Source organism: Hibiscus syriacus, unplaced genomic scaffold, assembly GCF_006381635.1.
Source record: "Hibiscus syriacus cultivar Baekdansim isolate YM2019G1 unplaced genomic scaffold, ASM638163v2 tig00111022_pilon, whole genome shotgun sequence".
Classification (NCBI taxonomy): Eukaryota; Viridiplantae; Streptophyta; class Magnoliopsida; order Malvales; family Malvaceae; genus Hibiscus; species Hibiscus syriacus.
The window spans coordinates 19,116-35,000 of NW_024062956.1; the positions used below are offsets into that span (position 1 = coordinate 19,116).

Below are 15,885 nucleotides of genomic sequence, written 5' to 3' on the forward strand. Positions count from 1 at the left end.
CAACCAAACGCCAATATGCAATTCCCCAGAACTGCATCCATAAGGACTTTATAACAACCCGAAAATTTCAAAATAATATTTAATTGCAATTTGAGGTTTTAATTGTGATAATTGGTAAATTATGGGGACTAAATTAGAAGTTTTTAAAACTTATAGCTTATTTTAGAGTTAAAGAAAATTTCGGGACCAAGCCCTGAATTTACCCAAGAAAAATTGGTCATATTGGTTTATATATACATGGTTTTCTGTTTTGAAAATAGAAAACCACTTCCCAAAGCTCCCTTCCCCAACCTCAACTTTCGACTACGATCCCGACGCCGTCCGAATTCCGATCGTCGTTTTAAAACCACCATCGTGTTCGTTATCGAGTGAGGAACAATTTCCTTAAATTAATTAAGGTGAAACGATGCCAAACGCCGGGAATCTCCAGTCAAAGTCTCGACGTTCGTTTCAGCTCAATCGCCGAGAAAATCTTAAATTCATCGTCGATCGTTGCTCCGTTTACGACACCTCCCGCACCATCGTGTTCCTTGTGCCGTTCAGAGTCCGCCGGTACCATCCTCGGTCTCCGTCGACGGTGGCACGTGGGGAGGTGAAGCGGTCAAAGTTTCCGATTTGATGAAATTGAGCTCTCCGCCGTTCAAAAATTTGAACCAATCTTTGTAAGTATCTCGAAATCGCTCAAAATAATTTTTAGAAATTTTTCCATGAATTTTACGCTGCCAGAAACAATCCCACGTGCCGCCACTGCGCCTGGGGAAGCCCAAAATAACTGGTTTGACCGGTTATATTCAAGGGATTATCGGTTTTGACCCGACCCGTTGACCCGACCCGACCCGACCGTTGACAGTTGACCGTTGACCGAGTGACATTTTGGGAATTAATTTGAAAGGGGTGTTATTTTGGGAATTAATTCGAAATGTGTACTATTTTGGGAATTAATTCGAAAATGTGATATTTTGGGAATTTAATTCGAAAAGTGCTATTTTGGGAATTTAAATCGAAAAGGTGCTATTTTGGTAATTATTTAAGAAATGGTGCTATTTCTGTAAAATGGTTGATAGTTTGTTGACCTACCAGAACTTTGACCTGCCATTAAACAACCGTCAATCTTTTTCGAGAATACATATCCTGACATTTTTTGACGTTCCGAATCTGTTTTTGGGGGCGGTTTCACAAAATTCAAACCCGAAAGTCTCCAAATTGTCAGTCAAACCCTTTGACTTTGACTTTGACAATAATTTAAATATCCGAAAGGTCATACTTTATGTTTTTCGACGTCCTGAATCTGATTCCGAAGTCCGTTTTGCCAAATTCTGACCCGAAATTCCTGAATCGAGCTTGTAAACCCAAAAGGCTTAATATTTTAATATTTTGATTATTTATTTGAGATTTGGCTAAGGAATTGATTCAATAAAAATATTTTATTAAGGTACTCGTGTTTCACTTGAGCAAGGATCAGTTAGGTCCGGTGTTGTCCGTTCGTTAGATCAGCCTGAACCGCGTACTACGAGAATTACCCGTAGGTTTCCGTATATTATTTAAATTATATTTAGATTATTTATATTAGGTTTCTAATATGGATTTTTCCAATTCGTAGGATCTAGCGCTGCAGCAGAGCGTGATCGACAAACCCAGCAATAAGCTTCCCTATCTGATTTCTCATACTGTTACGGGTGTGTTTACTGACGGTGTTATCTTACTGTTTTAAACTATCATATAAATGGTTTCAAATTTATGATGATGTTGAATATTATTACAACATGATACTTGTTTTATGAATAATGGTTACCGACACCTGATTTACCGGATATTACTGATCTTATGTATGGTTTATGTAATTCTACATATGATTTCTAAGCATGAACCATTTTCATGTTTTAATGGATTAATATTTATTTCACCTAAATACATACATGTTTATTTCTATCACTGGGATATTACTGAGGGAAGTATTTCAGGCTCCTTTGCTGTGTGCTCAGGGTAAGTCCTTACTGGTGTGCAGGTGGGTGTATGGTTATGGGGAACCTACACATTGTAGTGATTGGAGTGACTGGATGGGGAAGTTATTACTGCAGGCTCCTTTGCTGTGTGCTTAAGGAAAGTCCTTACTGGTGTGCAGGTGGGTGTATGGTTCTGGGGAACCTACACATTATAGTGATGGAAGCGACTGGATAGAGACGTTATTACTGCAGGCTCCTCAGCTTCGTGCTTAGAGTAAGTCCTTATTGGTGTGCAGGTGGGTGTATGTTCGGGAAAATATATAAAAGATAGAAACCGGAGTGATTGAATAGAAATAATGTTCATATTTTAAAATATGTTTGATAACCGATTTTATTGGAATATTTTATTCGTATGTTTTTATGCACTGTTTGGAGCACACTGGGCTTTTTAGCTCATTCTATAGTTTTTACCTTTTTCAACAACAGACCGTAAGCTAGCAGATTTGGCATCAGGGGAGATCAACTGCTTATTTTGTACGAACTTATATCTCTATATGTTTTTCAGTTATGTTTGGTGACATGTATTTGCTATCGTTTTGGATATATCTGTATTATTATATTTTGTTCTGTATTATATCTAATGTATTCTAAGATATTTTAAAGAAATAAAAAATATATATCTCTGAATGGGATATGTGACCACTTAGGTTTGGGTCTAAATTACAGACCGGGTCTGGGGGTTACATTTGATGGTATCAGAACTTTCGGTTTTAAACACTCGGACTGTATATGGGTCCTAAACTTTAGATTTTTAAGAAATTTTGAAAAAAAATGTCACCTTATTTTATGATTTAAAATTTTCTCGAGATCTCTGATGCTAATCTGATATATGTTTCAAATTCTTTCTGTAGAGCCTTATAGATCCAACGATGAGTGTTGTTAGAGGTCGTAGGACAGGACGTGGCCGTGGTCGAGGATGAGTCACTCGACCTTCTGTTACGATAGACTATCTGATGTCACCACGTGATCCTCCTGTTCCGCAAGTAGATCCGACTCTTTCTCATAATGATCAGTTTACTCCTGTGAGAGATCCTCCTATCACTGAAGATGAGGATACTGAGATGAATGAAGAGGCCATTAATAGAGCTATCTTCCGCATGTTTCAGAGAGCTGCTAGAGTCCCTAGTAATATGACTGTGGTTGAGATTTCAAATTCCTTGGTAGCTGCTAGTGTAGTTCCATTCAAGGGTATTACTGGTGGACCTCCGACAGACGCTGAGTATTGGTTAGAGGACACATAGAGAATTATGGATTAGATGGATCTCAGACCTGAGCAGAAGTTGAAAGGGGTCCTAACTATGTTGAAGAAAGAGAGCTTCAGATGGTGGCAATCAATTTCTGGTAGTATCTCGAGAAACCAGTTAACATGGGATCTTTTTAAGATACGTTTCCAGAGTCGCTATATTGTGGAGAGATATCTACAGGAGCGACGCCAGGAGTTTCAGGATCTGGAGCAGGGTAATATGTTTGTTATGGACTACGAGGTGGAATTCATCCGATTGAGCCGATATGCCCCTGGACTTGTTAACACAGAGGTAGATAGATGCTTGAGGTTTGAGAATGGACTCAGGTATGAAATCAGGAGCTGAGTTGCTACTCACCGGGAGAGAAATTTTGATGCATTGGTTGAGATAGCCAAGACTGCTGAGGAATTAGAGTGATTGGGTATAGAGCACAGGAGAGACAGTGATCGAGCTCAAACCCGATTTAGGAGGCCTTCCGATTCTGTTGATTCTTCGGCACACCCCAACAAGAGAGGCAGGGGTACGTCTTTACAGAGAAGTGGGGCGAGTGTCAGGCCTGTGACATCTAGTTCTTCAGTTGTACATTCTTCTAGACATGGTGATTCTTCTGGGTGGCAACCTTTGCAGCTATGTGATTATTGTGGGAGACATCATCCTGGAGAATGCTGGAAGAAATTGGGTACCTGTTTTAGATGTGGTTCTCGTGACCATTTCCTGAAGGATTGTCCAGGGCCAGTTACTACAGTTCAGACGCCAGCTCGTACTCCCGCACGTACTCAAAGTACTGTTCAGACTCCAGTAGTAAGTCGTGATCAGAGCAGAGTACCAGGATCTGCTAGTAGAGGCCGAGCATCTCAGAGTAGAGGTCCAGTCAGATCTGAGGCTGGACAGCCTACATTAGTTTACACTGCCAGACTTCGACAGGATCGCGATGGGCCTAATGTGACTGCAGGTACTGTTACTATTCATTCAATTCCATACTTTGCATTATTTGATAGTGGCTCTACCCATTCCTATGTATCGCATTTCGTTTCCGAGGGTCTAAATATTCATGTTGAGAATATTGAGCATTCGGTGATAGTTCAAAGTCCCTTAGGCAAATCCATCGTGTTGGATCATATTTTTAGAGAGTGCCCTATAGAGATCAATGGGGCGATTTTTCTAGTTGACCTGATGGAGTTACCTTTAGAAGAATTTGATTTGATTCTCGGCGTAGATTGGTTGGACAAACATCGAGTAAATATTGATTTTGAGATCAAGAGAGCTGTTCTGAAATCCCCAGATAATCGAAAGATTGTAATGATCGGGGAACGTCGTGGATTTCTGACGAATATTGTATCTGCTTTGGTAGCTGAGAAGATGATCAGGAAAGGTTCCGAGGCATTTCTTGCTTATATATTGGATACCAGGAGTTCTCAATCTGATATTGAAGGCATCCGGATTGTTAAGGAATTTCCCGATGTTTTTCCCGAGGAGTTGCCTGGATTACCGCCGGATAGAGAGGTTGAGGTTGAAATTGAAGTCTATTCTGGTTCCACTCCAGTTTCAATGGCTCCTTATTGTATGGTCCCAAAGGAGCTTAAGGAACTGAAAATCCAACTTCATGAGTTGTTGGACAGGGGATTTATCCGACCCAGTGTATCACCGTGGGGAGCCCTAGTTCTCTTTGTCAAGAAGAAAGATGGGACATTGAGACTCTGTATTGATTATAGGAAACTGAACAAGCTCACGGTTAAAAACAAATATCCTCTGCCCAGGATTGATGATCTATTTGACCAATTTCGAGGGGCTTCTATCTTTTCAAAAATAGACTTGAGGTCTGGTTATTATCAACTCAAAGTGAAAGACTCGGATATTCCGAATACTGCTTTTCGAACTCGGTATGGGCATTATGAGTTTTTAGTGATGTCGTTCGGGTTAACAAATGCCCCTGCTGCTTTCATGGATCTGATGTATAGGGTGTTTCGACCTTATTTGGACCAATTTGTAGTTGTGTTCATTGATGATATACTGGTGTATTCTAGAAGTGAAGCAGAACATGAGGAGCATTTAAGGATTGTTCTACAGACTCTAAGGGACAATAAGCTATACGCTAAGTTGAGCAAGTGTGAATTCTGGCTCAGCTAAGTGACTTTTCTTGGACATATCGTTTCTGTTGATGGTATTCGGGTGGATCCAAGCAAGTTGGAGGCTATTCTGAACTGGAAGCAACCCAGGAACGTTTCTGAGATCCGTAGTTTCTTGGGCTTAACTGGTTACTACCGTCATTTTGTTGAGGGGTTCTCCCTTATTGCAGCTTCTCTGACGAAACTATTAAGGAAAAATGTTTCATTTGTCTGGTCTGAGAACCAACAAGCTAGCTTTGAGAAATTGAAGACTGTTCTAACTCAAGCCCCAGTACTGATTCAGCCTGAATCTGGGAAAGATTTTTCTGTCTACAGTGATGCTTCTCACTCTGGATTGGGATGTGTTTTGATGCAAGATGGGAAGGTTGTCGCTTATGCTTCGCGTCACTTAAAGCCGCATGAGCGTAACTATCCTATTCACAATCTGGAGTTAGCTGCCGTGGTTTTTGCTTTAAAGATCTGGAGACACTACCTCTACGGAGAAAAGTGTTATATGTATACTGATCATAAGAGTCTAAAGTATCTACTTACTCAGAAAGAATTAAATTTGAGACAGTGTCGCTGGTTAGAGCTTCTAAAGGACTATGATCTAGAGATAGAATATCATCCAGGGAAGGCTAATATAGTGGCAGACGCCTTGAGCCGTAAGGCAATATCATATCTCAGAGCCTTATTCGCCAACTTGAGTCTATTTGATGATAATAGTTTGTTAGCAGAGTTGCAAATTAAACCTACGTTGACCGATGAGATTAAAACCAAACAACTTCTGGATAGCTCATTGATTCCCATTATTGAACAAGTTAAGCACGGAATGGGTTTAGAGTATACTGTGAATCAGGATGATATTTTGTGTTTTCACGGTCGTTACTGCGTACCTAAAAATAATGAGTTGAGACGGGTTATTTTTCAGGAGGCTCATAGTAGTCCTTATGCTATGCATCCTGGCGGGGACAAAATGTACAATAATCTCAAAGAGCGTTACTTCTGGACTGGCATGAAAAAGAATATTTCAGATTTTGTGGTGAGGTGTTTGACTTGTCAGCAGGTTTAGGCAGAACACCAACACCCATCTGGATTGTTACAGTCAATTAAGATTCCTGAGTGGAAATGGGAGCGCATTACGATGGACTTCGTTACTGGTCTTCCTCTGACTCTTTCTAAAAAGGATTCTATTTGGGTGATTGTTGATCGACTCACTAAATCAGCGCACTTTATCCCTATCCGGATTAATTATTCTCTGGATAAACTGGCTAAGTTGTACATTTCAGAGATCGTTAGACTTCATGGTGTTCCGTTGTCTATCATATCTGATCGAGATCCGAGGTTCACTTCCAGGTTCTGGAAGGCTTTGCACGAGGCTCTAGGTACTCGTTTGAATTTTAGTACATCTTTTCATCCTCAGACTAATGGACAGTCTGAGCGAGTAATTCAGGTGTTGGAGGATATGTTACGGGGTTGTGTGATTGATTTTCATGGTAGTTGGGAAGATTCTTGCCATTAGCTGAGTTTGCTTACAATGATAGTTACCAGGCAAGTATTCGCATGGCACCATACGAGGCTCTGTATGGACGTAGATATCGTACTCCTATATGTTGGACAGAGTTGCATGATAGAAAAACTTTGGGTCCAGACTTAGTTCGAGAGACTGAAGATACTGTCAGACTGATCCGTGATCGCTTAAGAGAAGCATTTGATAGGCAGAAGTCATACGCAGATAAGCGACGTAAGGATATCGAGTTTGAGGTTGAAGATCAGGTTTTTCTTAAAGTATCTCCATGGAAGAAGGTATTGAGATTTGGACGTAAGGGTAAACTGAGTCTGTGATTTATTGGGTTGTATCGTATTCTGAAGAAAGTCAGACCTGTTGCTTATCAACTTGAGTTAGCTCCCCAGCTCAGTCGTATTCATGATGTTTTTCATGTGTCTATGTTGAGGCGATACCGTCCAGATCCAGATCACATCATTCAAGTTGATGAGGTAGAGCTGAGACCTGATTTGTCATATGAGGAGGAGCCTGTTCAGGTTTTAGAGAGAGATGAGCGAGTTCTTCGGAATAGGCGTATTTCAATGGTCAAAGTTCAGTGAAGTAATCGTAGCCCCTCAGAAGCTACTTGGGAGATATTGGAGTCAATAGAGGTTCAATTTCCTCATCTGTTTTCATAAGGTAAATTTCGAGGACGAAATTTCTTATAGAGGGGGAGAATTGTAACAACCCAAAAATTTCAAAATAATATTTAATTGAAATTTGAGGTTTTAATTGTGATAATTGGTAAATTGTGGGGACTAAATTATAAGTTTTTAAAACTTATAGCTTATTTTAGAGTTAAAGAAAATTTAGGGACCAAGCCCTGAATTTACCCAAGAAAAGTTGGTCATATTGGTTTATATATACGTGGTTTTCTATTTTGAAAATAGAAAACCACTTCCCAAAGCTCCTTTCCCCAACCTCAACTTCCGACTACGATCTCGACGTCGTCCGAATTCCGATCGTCGTTTTAAAACCACCATCGTGTTCGTTATCGAGTGTGGAACAATTCCCTTAAATTAATTAAGGTGAAACGATGCCAAACGCCGGGAATCTCCAGTCAAAGTCTCGACGTTCGTTTTAGCTCAATCACCGAGAAAATCTTAAATTCATCGACGATCGTTGCTCCGTTTACGACACCTCCCGCACCATCGTGTTCCTTGTGCTGTTCCGAGTCCGCCGGTGTCATCCTCGGTCTCCGTCGACGGCGACGCGTGGGGAGGTGAAGCGGTCAAAGTTTCTGATTTGATGAAATCGAGCTCTCCACCGTTCAAAAATTTGAACCGATCTTTGTAAGTATCTCAAAATCGCTCAAAATAATTTTTAGAAATTTTTCCGTGAATTTTACGCTGCCAAAAACAATCCCACGTGCCCCCACGCTCCGCCACTACGCGTGGGGAAACCCAAAATAACCGGTTTAACCGGTTATATTCAAGGGTTGATCGGTTTGACCGGTTTTAACCCGACCCGTTAACCCGACCCGACGTTAACAGTTGACCGTTGACACATTTTGGGAATTAATTTGAAATGGGTGTTATTTTGGGAATTAATTCGAAATGGGTACTATTTTGGGAATTAATTCGAAAATGGTGATATTTTGGGAATTTAATTCGAAAAGTGCTATTTTGGGAATTTAATTTGAAAAGGTGTTATTTTGGTAATTATTTTAAAAAGGGTGCTATTTCTGTAAAATGATTGACAGTTTGTTGACCTCCTTTGAACTTTGACCAGCTTTGACCGGCCATTAAACAACCGTTAATCTTTTTTGAGAATACCTATCCTGACATTTTTCGACGTTTCGAATCTGTTTTTGGGGTCGGTTTCACAAAATTCAAACCCGAAAGTCTCCAAATTGTCAGTCAAACCCTTTGACTTTGACCAAGAATTTAAATATCCGAAAGGTCATACTTTATGTTTTTCGACGTCCTGAATCTGATTCCGAAGTCTGTTTTGCTAAATTCTGACCCGAAATTCCCAAATCGAGCTTGTAAACCCAAAATGCTTAATATTTTAATATTTTGATTATTTATTTGAGATTTGGCTAAGGAATTGATTCAATAAAAATATTTTATTAAGTACTCGTGTTTCACTTGAGCAAGGATCAGTTAGGTCCGGTGTTGTCCGTTCGTTAGATCAGCCTGAACCGCGTACTACGAGAATTACCCGTAGGTTTCGTATATTATTTAAATAATATTTAGATTATTTATATTAGGTTTCCAATATGGATTTTTCCAATTCGTAGGATCTAGCGCTGCAGCAGAGCGTGATCGACAAACCCAGCAATAAGCTTCCCTATCTGATTTCTCAGACTGTTACAGGTGTGTTTACTGACGGTGTTATCTTATTGTTTTAAACTATCATATAAATGGTTTCAAATTTATGATGATGTTGAATATTATTACAACATCATACATGTTTTATGAATACTGGTTACCGACACCTGATTTACCGGATATTACTGATCTTATGTATGGTTTATGTAATTCTACATATGATTTCTAAGCATGAACCATTTTCATGTTTTAATGGATTAATATTTATTTCACCTAAATACATACATGTTTATTTATGTCACTGGGATATTACTGAGGGAAGTATTTCAGGCTCCTTTGCTGTGTGCTCAGGGTAAGTCCTTACTGGTGTGCAGGTGGGTGTATGGTTCTGGGGAACCTACACATTGTAGTGATTGGAGTGACTGGATGGGGAAGTTATTACTGCAGGCTCCTTTGCAGTGTGCTTAGGGAAAGTCCTTACTGGTGTGCAGGTGGGTGTATGGTTCTGGGGAACCTACACATTGTAGTGATGGAAGCGACTGGATAGAGACGTTATTACTGCAGGCTCCTCAGCTTCGTGCTTAGGGTAAGTCCTTACTGGTGTGAAGGTGGGTGTATGTTCGGGAAAATATATAAAAGATAGAAATCGAGTGATTGAATGGAAATAATGTTCATATTTTAAAATATGTTTGATAACCGATTTTATTGGAATATTTTATTCGTATGTTTTTATGCACTGTTTGGAGCACACTAGGCTTTTTAGCTCATTCTATAGTTTTTACTTTTTCAATAACAACAGACCGTAAGCTAGCAGATTTGACATCAGGGGAGATCAACTACTTATTTTGTACGAACTTATATCTCTATATGTTTTTCAGTTATGTTTGGTGACATGTATTTGCTATCGTTTTGGATATATATGTATTAATACATTTTGTTATGTATTATATCTAATGTATTGTAAGATATTTTAAAGAAATAAAAAAAACTCTGAATGGGATATGTGACCACTTAGGTTTGGGTCTAAATTACAACCGGGTCTGGGGGTTACAGACTTACCCTAGGCCTAAAGGGCGTAGGTGTGAACCTAATGGAGCATCTTAGGTCCATAAGGCCTTACCCTAGCCGAAGTGTAGGTGCCCACCTGAGAGGAGTGCCCTCAAGCCCATAAGAACTTACCCAATGCACACAGCAGAGGAGCCACCCTAAGGGATTACCTTATGGTCCATAAGGTCTTACCACTAGGCCCATTAGGCCCAAGAGCCCACCCAAGAGTCTCCTTAGGTCTATAAGGAATTACCAGTCGGTGATGAACCTATACAAGGAATTACCAGTAGCGATTGAACCTGCCAGAGTCTTCAGTCATACCAGAGTCCTAGAGTACCCCGTATAAAAAAATTTCAGTCAGTAAATAAGATATCATAAGACAAAGATCAGAACAGAAATCAGATATCAGAACAGATATCAACGTTCAGAGCAGAAATCAAAGGTCATACTGTATTTCAGATAACAAAGACATACTTTTAAAACCAGAGAAAACATCTGTGTGATCATGGAACACACTAGAGGTTCTAGTTATTAATCAGAGGTGATTGGTATTTATCATATAGAGAGTCATGAAACTTCTGTAAACTGATTAAATTCAGAGAGAAGATCCCCATAAAAGGGTTTGATAGCTGACAAATTCATCAGTTATTCAGAACGTTGTTTATCAGGATCATATAGTATTGGGATATTTTTCAGAGGCACTATGTAATAGATAGGTATTCAGAATCCTTTGCATCAGAGCTACTCGTGTTTTCAGATATGACAAGAGTAATTCCATTATCCAGGAAATCATGGGCATTTTGGGCATTAGGTTCTTGGAGAATTCTTAGTGATTTGAGCTAATTAGGGAGAAACAAAGATTCAGGGCATTTACGATTTGTGTCGATCTATCGGAATATCGAGTTAACACGAACTATACAAATCCCAGCAATGATACCTGTCAATCGATTAAATCGTTGCACTTCAAGGGTATTCACTCTTTAATACAGACAACTCTTGTCGATTGATCATCTTCAGAATCATCGATGAATGGATCTTTGGGAGACTAACAGATATTCCAATGGTCTTTATTTCATTTCTACATTGTAACGATATCAGGAAATGTCGACGTGCTTGATTCGTGTTTCAAAACCCTTATAGACGGTACGACATATAAGATCATCAGTGTTTCCAGACTTATCCAAGTTATTCGCTTAATTCAATGTCATTTGGGTACATAAATTAATTAGTATTCAAGTTTATCTCGGTCACTTAGGAGTTTCCAGAGTAATTCTATCGTTTTAACAATTCGAATACATACAGTACTTCCATTCAGTTCAACTTTGTCATTTCGAGAAATCCATACGTGTAAGGAACTTTCGGTAATATAGCCTCCGGGTGTTCGCTCAGGAATTAGAAAATTTAAGTCTTTTACCATCTCAAAGATCATGATCGATTAACATGATTATTTTCACTTTCTAGGAAAATCTTTATCTTTTATATCATACCGGTATTTTCGTAGATTCGATTATCCAAGTTGGAGGAAACAGAACTCAATTCAGCCATAAGCTCTTTATAAAGGTAACAAACTCTGGAACTGACTTGTTTGTCCCTTCATATTACTAATTAATCTATTAATAATATTATTATTTTAATTAATTAATTAATCTATTATTATTGATCATATTACTAATTTAAGTAGAAAACAAATTATATTGTTTAAATTTATATAAAACTAAATATTACAAGAATAATTGAGATTAATATTATTAATTTAATATATTTAGAAAATCTTTTTTAATTAAGATCAATTAATTGATTAATATCTACTAATTTATAATATGATATACAAAATTTAAGTTAACGTATAGTATGATATAAGAACTTTAATTCATAAATACAAAAAAATTTAATTTTTTAATGATCATATTACTAATTTAAGTAGATGTCAAATCACACTATTTCAAATATATCTAAAGCTAAATTCTATAAGAATCATTAATTTAATACAACAAGAAACTTTTTTATTTTTAATTAAGATTAATAAATTAATTAATATCTAAATCATTACAGTTAGATATAACTAAAAGTGTAGAAATTAACTCCAAAAGTCCTACTATTAAATCCAAAACTGTTATTTTGTCGAATTATATTTGTCATAAATAGTCTAATTAGACATCTTCTTAGTCTAGTACTTAATATGAATATGATGACTAACATTATAAATACAACAGTGCACTTCGTCGATATTTGAATCAATTATCTTTTCACAAAAGAATCATATTAATATGAAGATCTTCAAATTCTTCTTTCACGTTGTTGTTTTCTCTTCAATTATATTTCATGTTAATGCTCACAATGTCACTCACGATTCGAGATCAATCATCTTTGATGGAACTCATCGAATCATTCTCTCAGGTTCAATTCATATCCAAGAAGTACTGCACATGTAATAATAAAATTCAACTGAAATATTTAGTTAAATTTTGAATTCGTATTAATTTTGTTGAATTTTGATAGAGTGGCCTGATCTTATAAGAAAAGCCAAAGAAGGTGGATTGGATGCGGTTGAAACATATGTATTTTGGAATGCGCATGAACCGGTTCGTCGTCAATATGATTTTAGCGGAAATCTTGATCTTATTCGATTTCTTAAAACGGTCCAAGACGAGGGTTTATACGCAATTCTTCGAATTGGACCTTATGCATGCGCGGAGTGGAATTATGGGTAAATTAATTCACTTGGTTTGTTTTTATCAATTACTTGAATAATTAATTTTTTTAGTACAAATAACTTTATTAATTTCTTGAATAATATTGAATAGGGGTTTTCCTATGTGGCTGCATAATATGCCTGGAGTTGCTATTCGAACCAAAAACGACGTGTTTATGGTAATTACTTTCTTTTTCAATGAAAATTTTCCCAATTATTTGTTTATTTACATTTTTCATTCTTTATTTCAGAATGAAATGAAAAATTTTACAAGCTTGATAGTTGATATGGTGAAAGCAGAGAAACTATTTGCATCCCAAGGAGGTCATATAATTCTTGCTCAGGTATACATATATAAATTGATGTTTTTATTAATATTATTTTTATGATTACTAAATAATATTTTATATGTATAGATTGAGATTGAATATGGCAACGTGATGAAACCATATGGAGAAGACGGGAAATCTTATATTAATTGGTGTGCTCAAATGGCTAATTCTCTGGATATTGGAGTCCCTTGGATTATGTGTCAGCAAGCTAGTGCTCCAAAGCCAATAGTATTTAATTTTTCATTAATTAAATATTTTATGTTATTTATTTTATGTTAATTTAGTTTGTTTTTTATTTTGTAATCCTAATCAGTTGGAGACTTACAATGGCTGGTATTGTGATCAATACAAACCAAAAGACCCCGATACCCTAAAATGTGGACTGAAAATTGGACTGGATGGTAAGTTTCCTGTCTTTTTAATTTGAAAATTATATATTAGTATAAACTTGATTTTAATGAATCTTAGGTTTAAGAGTTGGGGTGGCGCAGACCCACTTAGAACAGCAGAAGATCTCGCTTTTTCTGTTGCTCGATTTTTTCAAAAGGGCGGTACATTACAAAACTACTATATGGTCAGTGATTCTTTTTTTTCCCTCTTTAAACAAAATAATAATTTGTCTATATTAGTATTTAACCTTTTTTCTTGTAATTTTTAGTATCATGGCGGTACCAATTTTGGTAGAACTTCGGGTGGCCCATATATGACCACTTCATATGACTATAACGCACCTCTTGATGAATATGGTAATTTCTTGCCTTTGGTAATAGTTTTCTTTATAATTTATAAATAATTTATTAATTCTATTTTATTTAGGGAATCTGAATCAACCGAAATGGGGACATTTGAAGCAGCTTCATGATGTTTTACATTCCATTGAGTATACTCTCACTCACGGAGATGTTCACACTCAAAAACTTGATAATTCTGTCACGGTAATAAATTAAAAGTAAAAAAATAAATTAAATATATATAATTTATTCTAAATAATTTTCTTTGATTATATTTGATTCAGGCCACTATTTATCAAACGAATGATAAATCGAGTTGCTTTTTGAGCAATTCAAATACTACAACAGATGTTAATGTCAATTTTGGAGGAATCGATTACTTTATTCCAACATGGTCTATTAGTATTCTTCCGGATTGTAGGGAAGAAGCATATAATACGGCAAAGGTACGTTTTTTTTTTGTTTTTTGCTCGGCAAATTTAATTTTTTTAATGATTCATCAAACCTAAGTTAAGAGCCTCATTAAAAACCTCCCTAACCTAGATGGAGGAAAAGAGTGCTCAAAATTAGGTAAAATGTACAAAACCAACCAGAAGCTAGCTAAATGAATACAACGAAACAGGCAATTGATCCATTCAGACAAATCCAATTATCTACCAAACTGCCCACCCTTACATTGTACAGCATTAAATTGTTTCAAATACCAAAACTCCAAGCACCACACCTGAGAGAGTTCCTGCAGTTTAAACTTGATGAAACAATGGCCTGCTTTATCAATTGACCATACTAACCTGTCCGGGACATCACGCTTCAAAATCATGACATGAGTTCTCTCTTTTAGGACGTGAAACAATGCCTTTTCTCTATCCAGCAGATTCTTAGTTAAGATCCCCTCCCAATGACTCAAAACAAAGCTCCCCATTAACTGTGAATTCAGTCACAGGAATCCTTTTACACGCATCTGAATCCAAACTTGTTTCAAACAGCAGCAACACCCTCGGTATCAATTCAGACCCAAAGATGACAAACAGGCAGGAATGAACAAAACACGAGTGAAATTCAAAAACTCTCTAAAATCACTCGTAATAACTAACCCAACTAACAAAAAACAAAGCCAGCATACTAATGAAGAGAAAACTAACATATTAACAACCAGGTCAGGAGCCAAAGCAATTCTCTTTACCACCAAGCTTCTGACTTCTGCAGAACTTCTATATCCAACCAATAAGTTATCTTATTTGTGAAAATACATTATGATTGAAAACGAGTTTGCGTATGTAATTAGGTGTTGAAAATTCAATATTAGCCTAAATAAGTTCACACCTAAATTAATTTGATGTCATTGCTTACATCAATTTAGTTTTGATGTCATTGCTTACATCAATTTAGTTAGGTGAAAATTAAGTATTTTTCTCATGTTTTAATTTCAATGGTTTAGATTATTTAGTGCTTATTTTAATGAGTGGTTTAGATTGTTTCTTGTAACCTATAAATACCCTACTTGTATTTGAGTTTTATCATCCAACAATCAAAGCTTAATTATAAGCATTTGAAAGCTTTCTTAAGAGTTCTTCCCTTTTGCAATTTTGTGAGATTATTCTAAAGAGTTTTTTTTCTTCTTCTCGATCAATTAGAGTTTTTACTCTATTTTGATTCAACAATTGGTATCCGAGCCACGTTTTTAAGGTCTCTTGAAATTCTGAGTATGCTCTGTGGCTGCAGTTTTTAACTGATCTTCCACATCAGAAAATATTTCTTGAGTTATTATCGGGGTTATTACAAACCTTGTGGAGTTTCTTTGTGTTTAGAGTAATTTAGTACTCTGCACGTTTGTTACTCAAGCTTGTTCGGTGTAGTGAAAGCCTTGCCGTTAAGATGGGTGATCTTCAAGTAGTTGGAGGGATCAATAAGC

The 15,885-nt window shown here is 36.9% G+C and overlaps 1 pseudogene; it reads left to right on the forward strand.

Moving 5' to 3' along the window:
- Positions 1-3,133: 3,133 nt before the first annotated feature.
- The window catches only part of LOC120150510, an 18,937-nt pseudogene continuing 6,185 nt past the window's right edge, over positions 3,134-15,885 (forward strand).